At 40.2% G+C, this 6,645-nt stretch overlaps 1 pseudogene; it reads right to left on the bottom strand.

Annotated features, from left to right (window-relative positions):
* Positions 1-3,594: 3,594 nt before the first annotated feature.
* Positions 3,595-4,860, bottom strand: LOC115512035 (annotated as a pseudogene).
* Positions 4,861-6,645: the final 1,785 nt, after the last annotated feature.

The following is a 6,645-nucleotide window of genomic DNA, read 5'->3' as shown; positions in this document are numbered from 1 at the left end:
AAGAAATGGAAAGATATTCCATGCTCTTGGATAGGAAGAACAAATACTGTTAAAATGTCTATACTGCCCAAAGCAATCTACACATTTAAAGCAGTCCCTATCAAAATACCAACAGCATTTTTCACAGAACTGGAATTAACAATCCTAAAATGTGTACGGAGCCACAAAAGACCCTGAATAGTCAAAGCAATCTTGAAAAAGAAAAACAAAACTGGAGTATTACAATTTCAGACTTCAATTTATACTACAAAGCTGTACAAACATGGTAATGGCACAAAAATAGACACACTGATCAATGGAACAGAAAAGAAAACCCAGAAATAAGCCCACAATTATATGGTCAATTTATTTTTGACAAAGCAGGAAAAAATATGCAATGGGAAAAAGTCTCCAACAAATGGCAGTGGGAAAACTGGACAGCAGCATGCAAAAGAATGACACTGGACCACTTTCTTACACCATACACAAAAATAAATTCAGAATGGAATTTAAAATGAAAATTCATTTGCAAATGACATATCTGATAGAGGATCAAAATCCAAAATATATAAAGAATGTATAAAACTCAACACCCCCCCAAATGAATAATCCAATTAAAAATGGGCAGAAGACATGGACAGACATTTCTCCAAAGAAGACATCCACTTGGCCAACAGGCACATGAAAAGATGCCCAACATCACTCATCATCAGGGAAATGCAAATCAAAACCACAACGAGATATCACCTCACACCTGTCAGAATGGCTAAAATCAAAAACAGGACACAAGTGAGGATGAGGATGTGGAGAAAAAGGAACCCCCTTGCACTACTGGTGGAAATGTAAACTGCTGTAGCCCCTGTGGAAAACAGTATGGAGGTTCCTCAAACAGTTAAAAATAGAACTACCCTATGATCCAGTAATTGCACACTGGGCATTAACCCCCTCAACAAAATACAAAAACACTAATTCAAAGGGATACATGCACCTGATGTTTATTGCAGCATTATTTACAATAGCCAAATTATAGAGGCAGCCAAATGTCCGTCGACAGATGAATGGATAAAGACGTGGTATATACACCTAATGGAATATTATTCAGTCATAAAAAGAATGAAAATTTGCCATTTGCAATAACATGGATGGAGCTAGACAGTATAATGCTAAGTGAAATAAGTCAGTCAAAGAAAGACAAATACCATATGATTTCACTGATATGTGGAATTTAAGAAACAAAACAAATGAGCAAAGGAAAAAAAAAGAGAGAAAGACAAATCAAGAAACAGACTCTTAACTATAGAGAACAAATTGATGGTTACCAGAAGGAAGGGGGTCGAGGGATGGATGAAATAGGAAAACCCAAACCCAAAAATCCTATAGAAAAATGGACAAAATACCTGAACAGGCAATTATGAAAAGAGATAAAAAATGTCCCCTAAGTGTTTCCAATTAAGCAATAAATAAGTCATGGGGATAAAAGGTACAGCATAGGGAATGTAGTCAATGGCATTATAATAGTGTCGTATGGTGACAGACGGTAGCTACATTTGTGGTGAGAATAGCATAATGTATAAACTTGTCAAATCACTATGCTGTACACCTGAAACTAATGTAACATTGTGTGTCAACTATAGTTCAGTTGAAAAAAAAAAAAGGTCCCCTAAACAAATGAAAAGATGTTCAGCTTTATTCTAAGACAAAATGCAACTTAAAACTACAGTATGAGGGGCGCTTGGGTGGCTCAGTCTGGTAAGTGTCCGGCTTCAACTCAGGTCATGATCTCACAGTTCAGGAGTTCGAGCCCCACGTTGGGCTCTGTGCTGACAGCTTGGAGCCTGGAGCCTGCTTCACATTCTCTGTCTCCTTCTCACTGCCCCTCCTGTGTTCATGCTCTCTCTCTCTCTCTTTCAAAGAATAAATTAACATTAAAAAAAGTTTTTTGTTTTTGTTTTTTTTTCAATATATGAAGTTTATTGTCAAATTGATTTCCATACAACACCCAGTGCTCATCCCAAAAGGTGCCCTCCTCAATACCCATCACCTACCCCCTCCCACCCCCCATCAACCCTCAGTTTGTTCTCAGTTTTTAAGAGTCTCTTATGCTTTGGCTCTCTTCCACTCTAACCTCTTTTTTTTCTTTTTAAAGTTTTTTTTAACTACAGTGTGAAAACGGTTCTCAACTATCAGATTGGCAAAAATGCAGAGGCTAACAATATACTGCATTGGCCAGGCTATGGGGAATTGGGGTGGAAATGCAAATGGCCCAGACCTGGTGGAGGGGAATTAAACACATACATATTTGTCCTTTGACCCCACAATCACACTTCTATAAATTTATCTATAATATACACCTCCAACAATCTGAAAACATATATGACAAGGTTATTCACTTCAGGATTATTTGTAATTGCGAAAACTGAGAACTATCTAAATATTCAAGCATGGGAGATTGGTTAATATACTATGGTTATATACACACAATGGGACCCTATGCAGCTATACAAATGAATACAGATATCTCAATCAACTGACATGGAGTAATTTCCAGGAGATATTAAGTAAAAAAGCAAAGTGCAAATATATAGTACGCTACCTTTTTTGTAAGAAAGAAGGGAAAATAAAAAAACATGCATATATCTGCTTACTATTAAAAGAAGAAACACAGGAAGGGAAAAAACAAAAAACAAAAAGTGGTTTTCTACAAAGGATGGGGTGGGGGAAATAGGGTGAAAGGGATATAGACAGAGTGGCATTTCTCTGAGTGAAACTTTTTGTTTAGTTTTGACTTTCGAAAACATTTAATATTTTACACATTCAAAACATTAAATTTTATTGGTTAAAAATAAACCACCTACCTAGAACCAAATGAACCTTATTTACATTTTGAATGACTACAAAGCATACTGAAGGGAAGGAAAGAACTAATCTACTAAATTAGCTAAAATTATTTAATCTAAGTAAACTAAATAAATTAGTTTTGACTATGTAATCTCTATCTGGGATGTGGTAGGATATAATTGGGGAAGTGCAAACACGTGTGAAACTTATAAAGTAATTTTATTTATTATTGTAGCATGGGTAAAGCAATTCTGAAATTACTTTAGATTAATTCAAGACTGGGCAGATGAGGGGCGCCTGGGTGGCTCAGTCGGTTAAGCGTCCGACTTCGCCTCAGGTCATGAGCTCACGGTTTGTGGGTTCAAACCCCATGTCAGGCTCTGTGCTGACAGCTCAAAACCTGGAGCCTCCTTCAGATTCTGGGTGTCTCTCTCTCTGCCCCTCCCCCACGTGTGTGTGTGTGTGTGTGTGTGTGTGTGTGTCTCAAAAATAAACATTAAAAAAAAAAAAAAAAAAGACTGAGCAAATGAATAAATGTGTTGATGTGGTTTGGGCCCAGGGTTTTTCACTATGGAAAAGGGGACACAGACCGATTGGTTACGCATCTGACTCCTGATTTCAACTCAGGTCATGATCTCATGGTTCATGGGATCGAGTCTCAAGTCTGTACTGTCAGTGCACAGCCTGCTTGGGATTCTCTCTCTCCCTCTCTCTCTCTCTGCCCCTTCCCCCACTCATACTCTGTGTCTTAGAAAAGAAGAAGAAAAAAAAGCCAGGCATTCTTAGAGAAATGGCTGATTCTAGGGTTGGGGTAAAAGGTAGGTAAAGATGAATCTGGAACATCTTGTTCTTTCAGAAATTAAAGGAATGCTAAAAAAAAAATGATGGGGGATGTCATAAGGAAACAGAAACCATCTTGAAGATGTCTGCACTGGCCAAATCTAAAACAATTTGAGTCATAAAATAATTAAGTATAATAATGCTATTTTAAGTCATTAAAAACAGGAATTCATGAATCCATACCACTGATAGTTAGACAGATAGATAGAAGGAAGGGCTCTTTCCTTTTTTTTTGTAAGTTCTGTTTCTTAATTCCCTCATGAATCTGCATGAGGGAATCTGCACAATCTGCACAAACGCCACAGATAAAGTCACTGCAGAATTTTTACCCCTTCTGTTGTCCAATCTCCAGCTCACTTTTTGCCAGCATCAACACCAGCGTTTGCAGTCCCCCTGACTTTCTCTATTCTGTTCTTGTGTCCCTTTTGCTGTTTTCTTGAGGTCTTTTTCTTCTTATACAGGCCCTGTCTTGCAAGTCTATGTTTGGGCTCATTTTTCTTTGCATCATCCAGGGAATCATAAATCCTGCCAAAGCCAGTTGTCTTGCCACCACCCAAACGGGTTCCCAATCCAAACACAAAGATGACAGCTGGTGTGGTCTTGTACATTTAGACTAGGTTTTCCCCTGAATTTCTGTCTTAGGTACTGTTGCCTTTCTGGGGGTGAAGAACATCAATGACCATTTGTTTCTGCTGAAGTCGCTGGTTGGTCATGAACTTCCTAGTCTGGATAGTTACTGTGTCTGTCATTCATGATGGTGGCCAAGCTTTAAGCAGCCAGGGAGGCCAAGGGAAGGGCTCTTTCTTACAGCAGCGCTGGGGTTGGGAAATCAGCACTCTGCACTCATTACAGTAAAGACTGAATCAGGCAAGAACCATCAACGGATGCTACCTCCAGGGAATATTTTGATGAAGAGCAGTATATACACATGGTCTTAAAGTGTCTTCTCACAGATGACTTATTTGTTATGAGGGAGGGGGGAAAGCCCACTGATTATGTATCAGGGAAATCAGGCCACACCTTGACCAGGTGATCAAAATGAACATCACCTGTGAGGGACAGATGGACACTGTGTGCCTAGAGATGTGTTAGCTGGAGCAGCACACATCATCACATATACTATTTATTGGCCAAGAACACACAACCGCAATCCAATCACGAGGAAACATGAGAAAAACACAAAGTGACGATCATCACATTAAAAAAAGGGATGTGACAGGGCGCCTGGGCGGCTCAGTCGACTTCGGTCCAGGTCATGATCTCACGGTCGGTGAGTCTGAGCCCCACGTCGGGCTCTGTGCCGACAGCTCAGAGCCTGGAGCCTGCTTCGGATTCTGTGTCTCCCTCTCTCTCTGTTCCTCCCCTGCTCGCACTCCGTCTCTCTCTCTCTCTCAAAGATAAATAAAGATCAAAAAAAAATTTTTTTTAAAGGATGTGGGAGAGGACTGTATTTTTCAAAAATATCAGTCATAAAAGACAATAAAGGTGAAAGAGACATGACAGCTAAATGCAACCCTTAACATTAGACTGGATCCTGTGCTGGAGGGGAGAGGAAATCTACAAAGGATACTGTTGGTCCACTGGTAACACTGGAACACACACTGTACGTTACATAAAGTTCTAAAGCAATTCATGAAGTTTACGACTGTACTCGGACATATTCCTATTCTTAAGAAATCCATACGGAAGTGTTTAGAAGTAAAGGGCCATGAGGTATGTGCAAAAAAAAAAAAAAATGTGTACATATGTGTATACGAATATATGTGTGTGTGGGGGGGTAATACTTCATTGAAAATCCTTGTGCACAAGATGTTATGCACATATAGGATCTTCTCAAGATAATTTCCTAAAAGTGAATTGTCTGGATCACATTGTAAGAACATTTTAATGTTCTGGAAACAAATCAACTAACTGCCATCTAGAAAGGGCATGCAAATTGGGGCGACTATGTGGCTCAATCACTTAAGCATCTGACTCTTGATTTCAGCTCAGGTCAAGATCTCGTGGTTTGTGGGATGGAATCCTGCTTCAGGCTCTAAGCTGAGTTCTCTCTCTCTCTCTCTGTCTCTCTGCATCTGTCCCTTCCCCCACTGACACTTTCACTCTATCTAAAAAGTAAAAAAAAAATTATTAACAAAAATTATTGGGGAGTCTGGGTGACCCGGTTACACCTCTGACTTTAACTCACATCATGATCTCATGGTTCATGGGTTTGAACCCTGTGTCAGGCTCTGTGCTGACAGCTCAGAGCCTGGAGCCTGCTTCGCATTCTGTGTCTCCTCCTCTCTCTGCCCATCCCCCTGCTCGCATTCTTTCTCTTTCTCAAAAATAAATAAACATTAAAAAAATTTTTTAGAGAAAAAAATTAAGAGGCTGACCATTATCAAGTGCTTACTAGCCATTCTTTCCCATGCATTGGCTATATGTAGCCTTTGCTCTTTTTTCTGTTGAGCTATGGATTTTGCGTGTGTGCGAGGCTTTCATCAGAACATTTTATCACGTGTCTTGCAGATGTTTCAATAGATTTATTTATAAATTTTTTTTAAACATCTTTATTTTTGAGAGACGGAGAGAGACAGAGCACAAGCGGGCGAGGGGCAGAGAACAACAGGGAGATACAGAATCTAAAGCAGGCTCCAGGCTCTGGGCTGTCAGCACAGAGCCAGACACGGGGCCCGAACCCACAAACTGTGAGATCATGACCTGAGCTGAAGTCGGACGCTTAACCGACTGAGCCACCCCGGTGCCCTATTTCTAAATTGTTAAAGCTTGTGTGTGCACAGCTCCGGGGCCACCAGAGTGTCTTCCAGGGGGGAGGGCACGGGGTGGGGAGGTGTGGAAGGGCATCCACATCGTACCCCCTGATTAAATGACAGAATCCTGAGGGGTCTGTATTCAAGACTCTTTCTTCCAGAGGGAATTTTCTTGACTTTTACCAGGTGCCAAGGGAACAGCAACCAATCTGGGACCACTGCAGTTTGCTTTTTA

The sequence above is a fragment of the Lynx canadensis genome, chromosome B1 (assembly GCF_007474595.2).
Source record: "Lynx canadensis isolate LIC74 chromosome B1, mLynCan4.pri.v2, whole genome shotgun sequence".
Lineage (NCBI taxonomy): Eukaryota > Metazoa > Chordata > Mammalia > Carnivora > Felidae > Lynx > Lynx canadensis.
This window is presented reverse-complemented; position numbering and strand designations above follow the sequence as displayed.